This window comes from Caretta caretta, chromosome 13 (assembly GCF_965140235.1).
Source record: "Caretta caretta isolate rCarCar2 chromosome 13, rCarCar1.hap1, whole genome shotgun sequence".
Classification (NCBI taxonomy): Eukaryota; Metazoa; Chordata; order Testudines; family Cheloniidae; genus Caretta; species Caretta caretta.
Genome location: NC_134218.1, coordinates 16,822,877 through 16,838,042, shown reverse-complemented (window position 1 = coordinate 16,838,042; position 15,166 = coordinate 16,822,877). Strand labels below are relative to the sequence as shown.

Below are 15,166 nucleotides of genomic sequence, written 5' to 3'. Positions count from 1 at the left end.
TTCCAATTCTTTTTATTTAACTTATATGATTCTCTATGCCTACTTGCTTTACTAAAACACACACACACACACACCCCAGAATATATATACACACACAAGCTACCTTTGTGGCGATGACAGCCATTTGATAAACTGCGACACCCTATACTTCTCTCCACACACTTGTTGGCTGCTGTTGGGGTTTGTACTGGAGGTCTGTTTTAAGACTATAAGCTTTAAGGCCTTTAGCCAAATCACTGGAAACATTTACTTTTGACTGTGAAAGTGGCTGGTTCTAGCAGTTAGAGTAGAGCCCAGGACTCCTGGGTTCTCCACTGACTATCTGTGTGGCTCTGGGCAAGCCCCTTAACTTTGCTGTGCCTCTGTTTACCCATCTCTAAAATGGAAACAGTACTCACCTACTTCCCAGGAGTGTGGCAAGGCTTGTTTAGGGCAGGTCTACACGTAAAACACTGCAGTGGTACCACTGTGGCTCTTCAGTGAAGATGCTACTCTGCTAGCAAGAGAGCCTTTCCTGGCTGCACAGTTAATCCACGTCCACAAGAGGAGGTAATTATGTCAACAGGAGAAGCCTTCCCATTGACATAGTGCTGTTTACACCAGGGGTTAGGCTGGTATAACTGCATCGCCCAGTCCGCACCCTGAGTGACACAGTTATCCCGATGCAAGTTTATGGTGTAGACCTGCTCTTCGGTTTGTAGAATGTGTCCTGGAAAGTGCCGTGGAAGGAAAAATGGTTACTAAATTGCTGGTGGTTTGAAACCCACCTTAAACCTTTCCACTCCAAATCAGGGTTAAGGAAAGAAAAGCCACTTGGTGGTGCGTTGTGATTCTGCTGAAGGACACTACAGCCGTCTGGACATACCACATCTCTCTATAAACAGGCCCCAGCTGTAGGCTCCTTATTGTGGCAGTCATCCTCTAGCTGTTTTGTCAATCTGAATGGCAAGTGTACCCAGAGCTCTGGAAGCTCAGGAACACACACTGCCTGACACCCCATGGCGTCATCCGGATGACGTTTCCTGTTTATATCCTGTCCTGAGCCTTTGTCCCAATTGGAATTCAATTCCTGGCAACAGGAGAGCAGAGATAATTCCTGCAGGAAGCCGAGGCGGTGGGGAAGGAGGGAGAGGGGCATCGCCTGGCCTCTTGCTGGGCCAGGATGTGAATGACTTCCCGTCTTCCTTTATAAAATAAAGTCAAATGTTGATATAAAAGGAGCCACTTTCCTTGCCCCCTCCATCTTTTTTGTTATTAATGAACCAACTTAGGCTTCTTTTTATGTATTTATTTTTTAACTATTTGCTTCTCTGTCAATGGAATCTGTGCTGGGGCCAGCAGCCTATGCAGTGCAGCCTAGCAGAAGAGGGCAATTAATAATTATGACTGAACGGGGCATTGTAAAGAGGCAGGGTCGTAACATGCAACTTCCACTCTGGAAAGCAACTGTAAGAAATCGCACCCTCTTACTCAGCAGATCTGCCACACTGCGTGTTCTAAGTCATCTGTGCAGACTTGGTGGACCAAAAATATCCACAGACCAACACTTTACATTGGAGAGAGCTAGCTGCACGTCTGCCACACTGAAGGAAAGGGTCTGTTGAGATTCCTATAATGAAAAATCTATAAGAGAAAGTATGCGTCAACCACACTTCGGTGTTGTCATTATTAATGCATCCAGGGTGAAATGCACCTCCGGGTGCAGGGGCACTAAAGCCCTGATTTATGTGGGAATTATGTGAGGCATAGACTTCGTGCTGCTCTATACGCAGGGGCGAAATTCTGCCTGGAGGGCACAATCCAAATCCAACTAAAGTCAATGGAAAGACTCACATCGACTTTGAATGGAGTTGGATTAGGAATTTTACTCTGAGACTCACTGGTCCAGAGAGGCAAATGAGTTAAGTGTGACGTGGGCAGAAGGGGTAGCACAAAGTCTATGCGCCGCTTAAGCCACATTTAAAAGAGGGTTTCAGTGGTGACTAGGCCATGGACTGATCCACTGCACAGAGGTGAATTTACCCAAGATACCCAAGTTGTCTAATTTGTGTGCACTATTACAGCAATAATCCAGGTGGATTTGGCAAGTGCACATGCAAATGAAGTTGGTTACGCACACCGTGGCTGCACAGCTACCTGATTTGCACGTGATCCCTGTACCTGTATGTGCAAACCGAGCACACAGCACAGCTGTTCGGAAACTGGAACTCCCATTCTGGGGGAAACATGGACATTCTGAAAAAAATAATCATAATTCCAAATCAGAATGAAAATCCAGAATTCTGAAATGTCCCACAAAATGAACATTCTGAAAAAAGTCAGTTCAGGATCATTGAAACCTTTCTTTTCAATAGTGCTGAACTGATTCATTTCAATAAGGTTTCAGAGTAGCAGCCGTGTTAGTCTAGAAAATGTTTTGTTTAAATATATATAAATATAATATGATACAAAATTAATCATAGACATGGAGGACTGGAAGAGACCTCAAGAGGTCATCTAGTCCACTCCCCTGCACTAAGGAAGGACTAAGTATCATCTAGACCACTCCTGACAGGTGTTTGTCTAACCTGTTCTTTAAAAACCTCCAGTGAGGGAGATTCCACAATCACTCTAGGTAATTCGTTCCAGTGCTTAACTACCCTTACAGCTAGGAAGTTTTTCCTAATGTCTAACCTAAATTTCGTTTGCTGCAATTTAAGCCCATTGCTTCTTGTCCTGTCCTCAGTGGATAAGGAGAACAATTTATCACCCTCCTCTTTGTAACAACCTTTTACTGACGTGAAAACTGTTATCATGTCCCCCCCTCAGTCTACTCTCCTCCAGACTAAACAAACCCAATTTTGTCTGTCTTCCCTCATAGGTCATGTTTTCTAGACCTTTCATCATTTTTGTTGCTCTCCTCTGGACTTTCTCCAATTTGTCCACATTTTTCCCCACGTGTGGGTCCCAAAACTTGACCCAGGACTCCAGTTTAGGCCTTATCAGTGCTGACTAGAGTGGAAGAGTTAATTCCACTATTATTTTAGTGTTAATAACAGTCAAAACAAAATGAATTGAAATAAGAAAGTCAAAATGAAATCTTTGTACCTTATTAAAAAAATCTGTTGACATTATCAAAATGAAATAAGAAAGTCAGACGGTTTTGTTTAGACTTTTTCTCATGAAAAATGTTGTCAAAAATTGGCATATTCCTGCAAAACGGTTTTTGACAAACCTGCATTTTTCAATGGAAAACTGTTCTACGTAGCAAAATGCAGCCAGCTCTAGCACACCATTGCACTCCTAAACTGTCTGAAAAGCTGATTCAGGGTGCTCTAGTGCAGCGTTTTTCAAACTGTGGGTCACAACCCAGTACTGGGTCGTGGAACGTAAGGCACTGGGTCGCCTTGCTCTGGTCAGCACTGCCTACCGAGACATTAAAAGTCCCATCCGTGGTGCTGCCCAGCTAAGGCAGGCTAGTGCCTACCCATTCCAACACTGCGCTGCACCCCAGAAGCAGCCAGCACCGGGTCCGGCTTCTAGGCAGGGGAGCCACAGGGAACCGAGCACCAACGGGAACCAGCCAATGGGAACTGGGGCGGGGGAGCAGTGCCTGCAGGCGAGAGTTGCACAAAGCTGCTTGCGCACCTCTGCCTAGGAGCCAGACCTGTTGCTCACTGCTTCCAGGGCACAGCACGGTCCATGGTGCCAGGACAGGCAGGAAGCCTGCCTTAGCACCCCCACTGCGCTGCTGACCAGGAGCTGCTGGAGGTTAAGTCCGTGCCCCAACCCTGTGCCCCAATCCCCTGCCCCAGCCTTAACCCCCCCAAACCTGGAACCCCTTCCTGCACCCCAAACCCCCCATCCCTGGCCCCACCCCAGAGCCTGCACCCACAGCCCAGAGCCCTGACCCCCTCCCACACCCTGAACCCCTCATTCCCGGACCCCCCCTGTAGTCCTGACCCCCATACCCCAACCCTCTGCCCCAGCCCTGAGCCCCTCCCACACCCCAAACCCCTCATCCCCAACTTCTTTGGGTCGCGGGCATCAACAATTTTCTTCAACTGGTTCCCCAGAAAAAAAGTTTGAAAATCACTGCTCTAGTGGACAGTGCACAGGTATAGGAGCTGAACTCCAATCCCAGAGCTGCTGACTGCCATGGACTTAGTGTGTTGCCTTGGGCAAGTTACTTAACTCTGTAACATGGGCTCAATAATACTTACTTACCTACACCACAGGGGTGTGGTGATTAATTCGTTAATGTTGTGCAGTGGTTTGAATGTAAAGCGCTATAGCAGTGGTAGGTGTCATTATGAATGCCAAAGAATCACTTGGGTTAACTGTTTTGGATACAGTCCCCCTTGAATACACAGTGCGTTCAACACACCTGAATCCTTCTATGTTGCTTGTTGAGGCAGGACTGTGTATTTTATTGCTGCCTGGAGCCGATGAACCAACTCCTCTGCACTCTAGGAAACTGCCATGAGCTATATAATACTTCCCTACCTAGCAGGGGTGTTCTGAAGATTAATTACATCATGTGTGCACGATGTTTTGAGATTTGAAGTGCCAAATGAGAAGCAAATAATCATGAATGAGTACATACTAATAATGACACTAGATAATAAAATTAGGAATGTTGAATGCAATCTGAAAGGACTCCATATTTGACCTAAGCTCCTTGAGTTGCGTTAAGATAATGTGGCACCTTAGAGACTAACAGATTTATTTGAGCATAAGCTTTCGTGAGCTACAGCTCACTTCATCGATGAAGTGAGCCGTAGCTCACGAAAGCTTATGCTCAAATAAATTTGTTAGTCTCTAAGCTGCCACAAGTACTCCTTTTCTTTCTGCGAATACAGACTAACACGGCTGCTACTCTGAAACCTGTTAAGATAATGGTTTACCAACCACCCCATTCATTTAATTGCAGGATGGAGAGGTTTTGAAGTGTTCTGTTTGCTGCTCAGAGTGATAGACAGATAGCCCAAGATTACCATGAGCTAATCAAAGCCAGCTAATTTATCTGGACAGTCTGCAATTACTTCCCCATGTCTATATGTCACCAGACTTTACCTGATGGGCTTTGAGATGTACAGCGATGGCAGCCTGCTGCATTTATATTCCCGGGGAGAGGGGCTAGCTTTGCCTTTTGTGGCTCTCTTTTTACAAAGGCCTTTGTGCACATTCCTCTCGCTGAGGACATCAGATTGCCTGAATGGCCACAAGATAAAGGAAACAGGCAAGAAGAGGGGAAAGCCTCCTCCACCAGCTATACTGACAGCAGAAAGTGACATAAGCCGCTCTCAAGAGAGACCAGGGTTTCCCAATTATCTTCCATGCCAGGCACAGAAAATGCAACCACAGCTAAAACGGAAAGGGAAGGCAAAGGGATGGAGTCCAGTGTATCCCTGCAGAAGTTCTTGCAGAATTTGTGTCCCAAGGGGTAAGGGGAAGTTCCAATAAGGGCAACAAAACAGCCACAGAGACTTATTTTGCTGCCACAAAAGAAACCTCTCCCCTAGTGGGACAAGCATAGCCTGGATCTCTGACTGCTGCACAGATGGGATAAACTATGATACTGCAAATAGTGCATCCACCTCACATGCGTAGCGCTCCAAGGGTGGGATTGTCAAAAAGGGAGTTAGGAGGCTAAGTCCCACTGAACATTAATAGGTCAAGTGCTCCTAAATCACTTCAATGAAAATCTCAAAATCCAAAATCGAGGTGTCCACGTAGTAGAAAATGAAAACTAAAAGAAAGAAAATCCACTCCACTGATTTTGCATCACCCCAGGCACTTAGTACAAACGGCAGGGCGTCTTGCTGAGATTTATCATATTTGCAAGTATTTAAATACTATTGTGGGTATTTCAATCTGCTGCAAGTGTTTCAAATGTGTTGTGCATATTTCAAATCTGCTGATCTATAATCTACGGTGAGCATTCATAATCTGCTGCATAATCCACTGCAGCTTCGATTCCTGCCTCTGGATTTATTTCAGCAAGTTGCCATACTTTTTACAAATTGTGTTTTTAAATTCTTGAGTCAAATTTTCTCCTCATTTACTCTTGCCATACCCCCTTACTTTTTGGCTACTCAGTCTGCTGGCTGTCCATCAGGACTCCCCATGCACTAGGGACTAGGGAGAGGGCACCTTTTCCTACATAATGCCACTCCAATATCATTCAAGGGAGCCCTGGTGACACAGCATCACAGACTTTCCATGGACAGGCGTTGGGTAGCCATGCAGGTCCTACATCATTGCCTCTGCGGGAGTGGGAAGGAGTGGGCTGCATACCGGGGTCCACAGCAGAGGACACACAAGGGCTTCAGGATTTGACCGTATGCATTAAAAATTGACACATATTTGTTCAGAGACGCAAGCCTGGCAGTCAGGCTGTTCCACTCAGTGGATGGGTTAGGATACTCAGCTCATATACTAGCCGTGTAAATCCTGCACTTCTGCTGCCTTATTTAGACAAGTGCCAAATGCTGTAACAGCCTGAGAGGGAGGCCTCCTCCCTTCAGGGGTTTAGATGTGCTGCACTTCAGCATGTCTCAGGCAGAGTGGAGCACGGACAAGGGCAGAAGGACATTGTCCTGTTTATCAGTTCTTGGGAATTGCAGTATTGAAGCACCTAGCCAGGGGGTATGTTACAAACAAAAGGCACATCATAAAGGTATTAGCCTTAAGAATTTCATTAGCATCATTACTAGCTTTCAGGACCGGAGTCCTCATTTTTATTGTACCTGTTAAGCTAGCCACACATGTTGGAAAGGAGGAAGCAGAAGTGAATGTACCTGATCTAATCACAGCTGGGCCACTGTGGTTCTGCTCTGGAGAGTGGCAGATCTGCTTAGTGAGACACTGCAGCAGTGACAGCTGGTGACCTGAGACACAAAAATAATAATTTACCACTTTTTTACTCCTGTCAGCCCAGCAAAGCTGGCATAGCTCTGGGAGAGGGAGCTGGATTCCATGCTGGTTCAGGCATCACCAACGTAATTGTCTGTTGTATTTCATTGGCACCTGTGCAAACCTAATGAGGGCTATAGGACTGCCTAGGTGTCACTGAAGATAGAATTGAAAGATAGTGGAGTTGGACAGATGTGAGTGAGCCTTACAGAACTTTTATTACTGGCCTTGATGAGTGAAAAGGAAAGAACCTCAGCTTGATTCTCAGGTGCCAGATTTAGTTGGGGGACTGGAATTATCAAAATATTGTTAAGGCCGGAGTCACCAGATAGCTCTGACACATATGTAAACACTTACAGTTTTCATGTTTGAGCAAGATTTTAGTCTTTGAAGAAATGCTGTATTGTTGTTAGTTTTGATATGTACTAGTCCTTTGAGAGAAGCTGTGGCAGATAGGAGAGAGTTTGCACTTGTTATGTTCACGGCATACACACATTGATGTTAGATAAACATACCAAATACTCTTGCTGGAAGTCTGCAAAATAACATTACTTTTATTCTTAGAATCCAAAATAACTCACAGTAACCAAAAACACACAGAGAGACAAAGCAGACTGCTCCCCAAAGCAGATAGGCACAACTCACCACATCTTTTTCTAGGCTGGTTCTTTCCAGACTGACTCTGTCTCTGATTGCACTTTCCTACAGAGCCCCTCGCCTGAAAGCAGGAACAGGAATTACCACCCAGCTCTCTCAAAGTGACAGCTTGCAGTTCCAACACAGTCCTCAATAAACCACAGCTCTCTGCTTTATTCTCTATATTTTGAGGTAATTCTTGAGGCATAACTGGGCAGTAGTGTAGGGCTGAGATTTCTGGAAGAGGGGACTGTTTGCACGCTATTTGCAACTGCCCCTATTCTAGGAATGGATGTATATGTGTAAATAAACCAGGTTACACTTAGATTATACCCAGACTCTGTGTGACAGATTTCTCATCCCCTGGAAAGCTGATCCGCAAGGTCCCAGAATTTTGCTACTGCTGGGAAAAAGGGGCAACGATGGTAAACTCAGCACATGTAAAATCAGCACATTGCATCTGGATTCAATGAGAGAGAATAAACATGCAACCATTTTCAATTTTTTTCCCAGAATAGAACCAAAGTTTGATGCCTTTGCTGTGAAGAGAAAAGCAGCTGTGTCCCTGAAAGTATCAGTCCTTATACACATCTTACAAATAGTGTCTGCTATGGAGTGTAGCAGTTATTAAATATTGCCAGATGGTTGAAAAAGTTCCTATACATCTTATCTACTCATTGGTGATGAGCAAACTTCAAAGGGTCCAGCACAACTAGGCTAAGCATCCAGAACGAGCCAGATCCTCAGCCAGTGTACATCAGTGTCACTTCACTGAGTGATTTACACTCATTAAGGCTCTGCCCCCAGATGTTTATCCAGTCCTGTCCCAACCTCTTGGGGCTGCAGAACTTGGGAGTGATCTCTCAGTAGCCCTTCTTGTGATATTTTAACACTTATTCCTTTCAGTCCCAGCTGAACACAGGTGGTGATGGTATGAAAATGAAAAATAATAATACTTGCCATTTATATTGCACCATTCATATGAAGATTGCAAAGTGCTTCACAAACTGCTTATGCCGGCCAACAGCCCTATTAAAGATGAATAGTTTCATATCCTTATCACGGATGGGGAAACTGAGGCACGGGGAGTTTAAATGGCTCACCTGAGATCATACAGGAAGTCTGTGGTTGAGCCAGAAACAACTCAGATCCTTGGGCTCCGAGCCCTGTATCTCAGGTACATGACCACATACGTGTCCCATAATGGGGGGAAAGAGTTCTCTGATCTTCGTGAACCTTCAAAATATATTTGCACTGGTTCTTTGTTAATATGAATCAATTTTCATATATATATGTAAGCAGAGGCAGTCACATTACAGATCAAAGGCAAGGTCTATTCTCTATCAGTTTAAGAGCCTATAACCCTAAAACCGTGGTGGCAGAATAAGATTCACAGCCACTTATCACCAGCTGAGGAGAGTCGCTTAAATAGTGCTGAAAATCAGAGCAGAGCCCACGTCCAAAACTCCTTTATGTTCAGAGGACAATCACAGCTTCTTGGAAGGAGGGATGTCCCGTGGGCCAGCACCAGGCCAAACCTGGCCAGTAGTTACCTTCTTCAGCCCACGAGGTCAAGCAGAGAGAGACTGTTGAAAAGCATGAGTTCTGGAGAGGCGTCCAGGACAGCCCCTGTTATCACGATCCCTGGAAAGGGAGCAGCAACTAGCGGAGAATGGCAGGAAAGGCCAATGGATTTTTTTGAAAATGTTGTGGCCCCAGAAGAAATATTCTGAAACGCTCCGATTGTCTGGGCTGTTTCTAAGCTGCTTTGGAGCAGTGCGTTCCTCTGAGTCAACTGTTACTCTTATCAGGGTACAGCCGGAGTTACCGTGGCTGCGTTCTTTAAGCTGCCTGTCTGTCTGCTTCCGTACCAGCACTGTAGAAACGTGCAGGCAGGCTGGGCTCCTACAGGCACAGATTGTCTCTGAGAGACAAGTAGCAGTGGGAGTCCAGGTGGGGTGTAAGTTAACGGTAGGGGGATGGTAACTCGGCCCACATCCTGTGCAGGGAAGTGAAGTAAGAACCTGGCCCATCTCCCAGTGGGGGCAATTTGGACCTTGGGCCCGGGACCTTGGTGCTGGGTGCAAAGGCGGAGGCAAGCGCTGTGTGTTACCACGCAAGCGGGGAGGGGGTGAACAGGGAATGGCCAGATCTTGGCTCCACCCTACCCACAACGTATTGGCCAACACAGCTGATTTGCACTGTGGTGCAGAGCTTGCTGCCAGGGTAGACCAGCAGGATGTTACGCGCACACAGACACACACAGACACACTCCCCGCCAAGCATGGGGAAGTAGGGAGGGGACTCTGATTCAGAAGGGTCTCTTGAGGAAGAGCACTTTATGCAGCAAGTGTTGCCCAGGGCTGTGCCTTAGAGGAACAATCTAGCCCTGCATGAATACGGCAAGAGAAAGCCAGTCACTAAACAGGGGCTGTGTTGGTTTATCTCAGCAGGGCTGTGTGGGCTGCTACTTTGAAGTGAGCTGGAGGTTCTTCGCCTGCTGCTGAGAATTAGCTCTGAGCTTGCCCTTTTCTATCTAATCTATCTGTCTGCACATTAATGCCATGCTCATCGTCCCTGTAGTAGCTGAGCGCCTTTTACATATCAGTTTCTCTGATCCCTTTTCAAGGTGACACCATCTTCCACAGCCCGTGTGCTCAAGAAGCACGGCCATTTCCTAGGGCTGTGCAAGATCTAGGGTGCAGATACTTTGCCCACGAGACACAAGCTTGAAAGCCAGAGGTGCATGACAGCTCTGCTGCGGGCAAGCAGTTGTCTGCTGAAGCAGCACCCGTCAGGGAGACACAGTGCCGTTGAGCAGGTACATACCGCCAGGAAATACACACTGCTCTGCCTTATAGCCACTGCTTGGGCTTGAGGAGAGCAAACAGGCCCACAGGTCTGGGGCCCACTGAGTTAGTCATTGTTCTTTGGCAACCCATTTGTCTTCCTTCTGCAGGGACTTAAGCAGGTGGCTGTACCTCAGGAGGGTGCTAAGCGAGCCCTCATTTCCTACTGGGCAGGCAGTTCAGGCAGGGAGCTGATATGGATTAGGGCCTTCAAGCATTCTAGGCAGCCCCCTTTTCACCCCAGTACCCTCTCCAACAATGCAAACTTGCATGCTCCATGCAAACACTTCACCCCACAAAGCCAAGGACCCACAAGGCTATATTGGGGTGGGGAGAAGGTATTATGGTGGGGTGCAGAATTCCCCCCAAACCACCTTCCTGGATCCTCCTAGCCCTGCCTGTCCCAGGAAGCAAAAGTGTCAGGGACCCCATCTACACTGGGAAATTTCAGCGCTTCCCACCCCTGTTCCGTTGGTCTAGTGCTGGTGCAGTTCCCCTGGTGAGAACAGTAGGGCAGACAGTGGGTGCAAGTGTTTTTACCACTTGTTATGATCTGCTGCACCCAGAACAGCCATCTCAAAATACAAGGAAATTAAGACAAGAATCACAAGTAGGTGGTCAATCAAAACATGTAATAACCAGCAACAGCCTGAACAAAACATAATACAGTCCCAATGGCAGGTATGTAGCAGCAACTGCACACACCTAATGCTATGTACACACACACACAAACACCCCCCCGCATGCACATGTGTGCAAACTGGACCACGGAGTTGAGGGAGCAGGCACCAAAAAACAAACAGGAACAGAGGGCAGGCAGCAATAAGGATACACACACCCCCATCATTACACCACTGGGTCATCCTACCCTGCACATCTTGGAACACATCCCGTTTTTTTAATGTACATGGACAAAGCTAGTCCACGCCAGTTTTTACGGACCAGATCAGCCGAGTGCACAATTTTGGAAGCTGCAGCTAGGAAGAATAGGCTTGTGCTTAAGACCCCAGCTGTGGTATCAGGGGACCTGAGCTCGTTTCCCAGCTCTGCCCTAAATTCCAGGGGGCCTATGGACAAGTCACCTGATCTTTCTCTTCCTCACTGTCCCCATCTGTAAAGCAGGGCTGCCAATCCCTAACCATCTCAGAAGGGCTCTTTGCGGCTTAATTCATTCCAAGGCATTAAAAGCCGTCAGCTCCTTGGAAGGACACCACCACAGCAGTGTGTATTATGATGATGATGTGGCCCTTCAAGCCTGCATGACAAAAACCCTGGAGTGGCGAAAATATTTTCACTGTGAACACGATTGCAGCAGAAAACAGTCTCTGTGAGAGGGCACATGGGAGAGTCATGCTCTGTCAGTCATCTTTCTCTGCTCTCTGCATGTGTCTCCCAAGCTCTTCTGAGGGTCTGCTGCAGCAGAGCCTTGTGTCCGCTACATGGGATCAATGTCTAGACACCTCCCAACTGAGACATTGTTTTCAATATGCTTGGCGTTGATGCAAACTTTCCCTCCATTCCATAGCTGTTTATTTTGCTCTCGCCGCCCTACGTACGTTACCTTTGTTCATGTATCAATATTCCCTCCAGGTAACAAGGGAGGTTTTACTTGTAAGGGACTGAAGCCAAACTGTGCTCATCGCAAGAATTCACACAGTAGGTTAAGCAAACACAGAAGCGACACACGGCTTCCCCAGCAATCGGTCCCTTCAGCCAACACCTCAGCTTGGGAGTTTTGGTGCGGCTGGTTTATAATGGTGCATAACCAGAGCATGTCAATGGGGTTATTTCAAACTCATCCATCTGGCTGATAATGATAAGGTAATCTGAATGGCTCCATTGAGCAGACTAATGAGGGATGCTACCTTCAGAAGCTAGATCGTTCTAGCTATGAATAGATACAGAACAGGAAAGCAGTCACAGCAATGCTTCTTTTCACTGTGGGGGAACGTGTCTAGGTTTAAAGGCTCCAAAGTACCCACCACATGTTATAATTGGGTCTGACCCTAATGCGCAACCTGGCTTCCAGGAACAGGAAAGAACAACAGCTGGTGCGGGGAGGGAGCTGCTTTATACAGAGAGGGACAAACACACAAAACTGTCAAGGGGTCAGCCCCTCTCACACAGGCCGTGCAAGTCTGCCATGCTCTCGGCCTGCCAAGGAGTCAATTTGGGCCAAAGGCCCAGCAGCAGGGACACACGAGCATTATGGACAGAGGAAGCTTCCCTTATAAAATGAGAGGCAGGGCTAATTATCCAGTGGTTAGGGCACTAGCCTAGGTCTTGGGAGGCTCTTCAAGTTTCTGCTCTGTCACAGATTTCCTCTGTGACCGCTTGGGCAAGTCATTTAGGGCCAGGTTTTAGGCACCTAAAGATGCAGCTCAGAGCTTTTGAAAATCCCACTCATTGCCCACCTGGATCATTTGGTGCACTAAAAATCTGGCCTCTCATCTCTCTGTGCCTCCATTCCCCACCTGTAAAATGGGAATAACGGCACTTGCAAAGGGCATTGGGAGGATGAATACTTTTGTTCTGTGTTTGTCCATACTGGGGTCCTGGTCTGTGACTGGGGCTCCTAGGCTGTACTGCATAACAAAGAATTACTACTACTAATAATAAATGCATTAAAGATTGTGAGTCGCTCAGATAATGGGGGCCAGATAAGAAGCTTAGCTAGATAAAGACAACAGGGCAGTATTGTGCAGTAACGGATCACAATAAGTTACAGCTCCTTGCCTTCATCTTCCAGGCTCCACATGACCCCATCCTGCACATGCCTCCACCCTCCCTCCTGTACCCCATTGGCCTGGCAGCAGTCTAGCCGCCGGATGCTGTAGTCCACGGGGATGGGAGCGTTGGAGTTTATTCAAAGTTTATCCTGTTGCTCATTTCATTGGCTGGGGAAACAATAGCCAGGGTCAGAGCTTAGTGGGACTGAGCAGGTAAAACAGAGGGGTCAAGAAGATAAACACGTTCCAAATTGGCACCACTGAGGCCCAAGGCCAGAGCTCTTTCAGGGATTAAGTCCCGGGTGCTTTGTATGAGTCACGTATTTTCCTACTTACCCATAGTAATCTAGGCAGGCTCACTGACACAGTGTGGCAGGAAAGCCCAATTGTTCTAATGGAGACATCGCGTGAGGGTGAATGTAACAGCAACTGGCAGGAAGAGATGCGCTGAGATATAACCACAGAGCTAGTGGCCATATGGAAACTTTAGTTGGGCACTGGACACCCAGCCTGTGTCAGTGCCTAGGGTACGTGCATATTTCTTAGCATATTGTAAATATGCATCTGCACTTCTTGTCTTTCCTTTGTAACCACAGGAAGAGTTGAAACCACACACTGCCTGGACCGGGGAGAAGTGGAAATCTATCAGAAATGTGTGTTAAGGTTAGTCCCCTCGCACCCTCATTGTATGCACTTCCAAAGGCATATTTCATACATGGCCATGACCTACCTGCCCATCTTCTCTGGGCTGGGTGCTCATCATGGACACACCATCCGTGGGCTCCTTTCACCAGGAGAACAGAGAAGGAGAATTGGACAAGAACAGTCAGAAAATTCAGTGACAGGCCATAGAAAATTACTCATAACGCCCTGTGAAAAGCAGATCCTAAATGGCAATTCTGTACACAAAAGCATGCATGCAATTGCGAGTCTAATTTGCTCATTCAGTAACTACAGTTGCCCAAGCAAAGTGGGTAGTTGCCCATACAAACCAGCTGGTTAGACATGTGCCAGTAACTGATCAGCTGAATGTCAGACCGCCTGCACAGTCACTGGAATTGTGCACAAATGCGTGCATGATTTTCACATAAATGTACTTTGCATTTATAAAAAACTTTAAAAAATAAGGATCATTCTGAGGAGTCAGGAGGGAAAAGAGCTCAGAGGAGACCCAGCAATAACGGATGAGTCATTCCAACATTATGGGCCTGATTCCAGAATCTGGCTGTGCAGTACTTAGTGCAGGAGCTGAGCTGTGTGGAGGACGTGGCTCTAAGCCACCTTCCCGCTCTCCTGATCGTTGGCTTAAGGATTTAGAGCATTCCGCTGGCCAAGCATCAGCAGAAGGCCCCAGCTCCACCCCTCATGTCCCTTATCCTCCCTACATCTTGTGGGAGGAGATCGGTAAGTGGCATAGAGCCAGCTGCACTGGCTTTACATCCCCCAAGGATTCCCCTACATCTGGGAAGCCTCTCCATCCTCTTTGGGCAACTGTCCACCTTCTTTGGGCCACCAGAGCAGCACAAAGAGGAGAGAGGAAGGGGCCAAGCCTGGTTCTATAATTGGTGTGATAAGAATATGAGCTACACAGGCTGTAATAGACACCGCAATGAGTGCAGGAGAAGAGGACCCATGACTTATTACAATAGGAACAGACATGGCTGAAATAATGGAAAGGCCTGTACTTTACCAATGTGCTTCCCTCTGATCCAGACGCTTATGTTGTCTCTGCACTGAGAAAATACAGACACCCACGGCTCACATGCGATGCGAGGAACTTCCAAATGGTTTAGATATGCCTGCTTATGTTGCAACTCATGACCAAAGGCTGCTTGTTGCAAAACAAACCACACTTGACGTCACCACACAGCTGGGAAGAGAGTGATTTTTTTTTCAGATCACAGCAAATAGCCACAGAGATCTGTGAAGCTGGGTTACGAGCAGCCTCTTCAGCAGTTACAAAACTAAATCAACGTTAGCTGGTGTTTGTGAAATGGGTGGGGAGCTTTGTGCAATCCTTGTGGTGCAGGAGAACATCGTCAGAGTAACAGGATG

At 47.0% G+C, this 15,166-nt stretch overlaps 1 long non-coding RNA gene across 1 annotated transcript in view; it reads right to left on the bottom strand.

Moving 5' to 3' along the window:
• Positions 1-10,993: 10,993 nt before the first annotated feature.
• Positions 10,994-15,166, bottom strand: part of LOC125622120 (uncharacterized) — a 48,994-nt gene continuing 44,821 nt past the window's right edge. Inside the window, exons 4-6 of the long non-coding RNA XR_007352655.2 lie at positions 14,802-14,981; positions 13,842-13,895; positions 10,994-13,730 (exon numbers count right to left, since the gene is read on the bottom strand). This is a non-coding gene — a long non-coding RNA (uncharacterized LOC125622120). The remainder of the gene's footprint in view (positions 13,731-13,841; positions 13,896-14,801; positions 14,982-15,166) is intronic.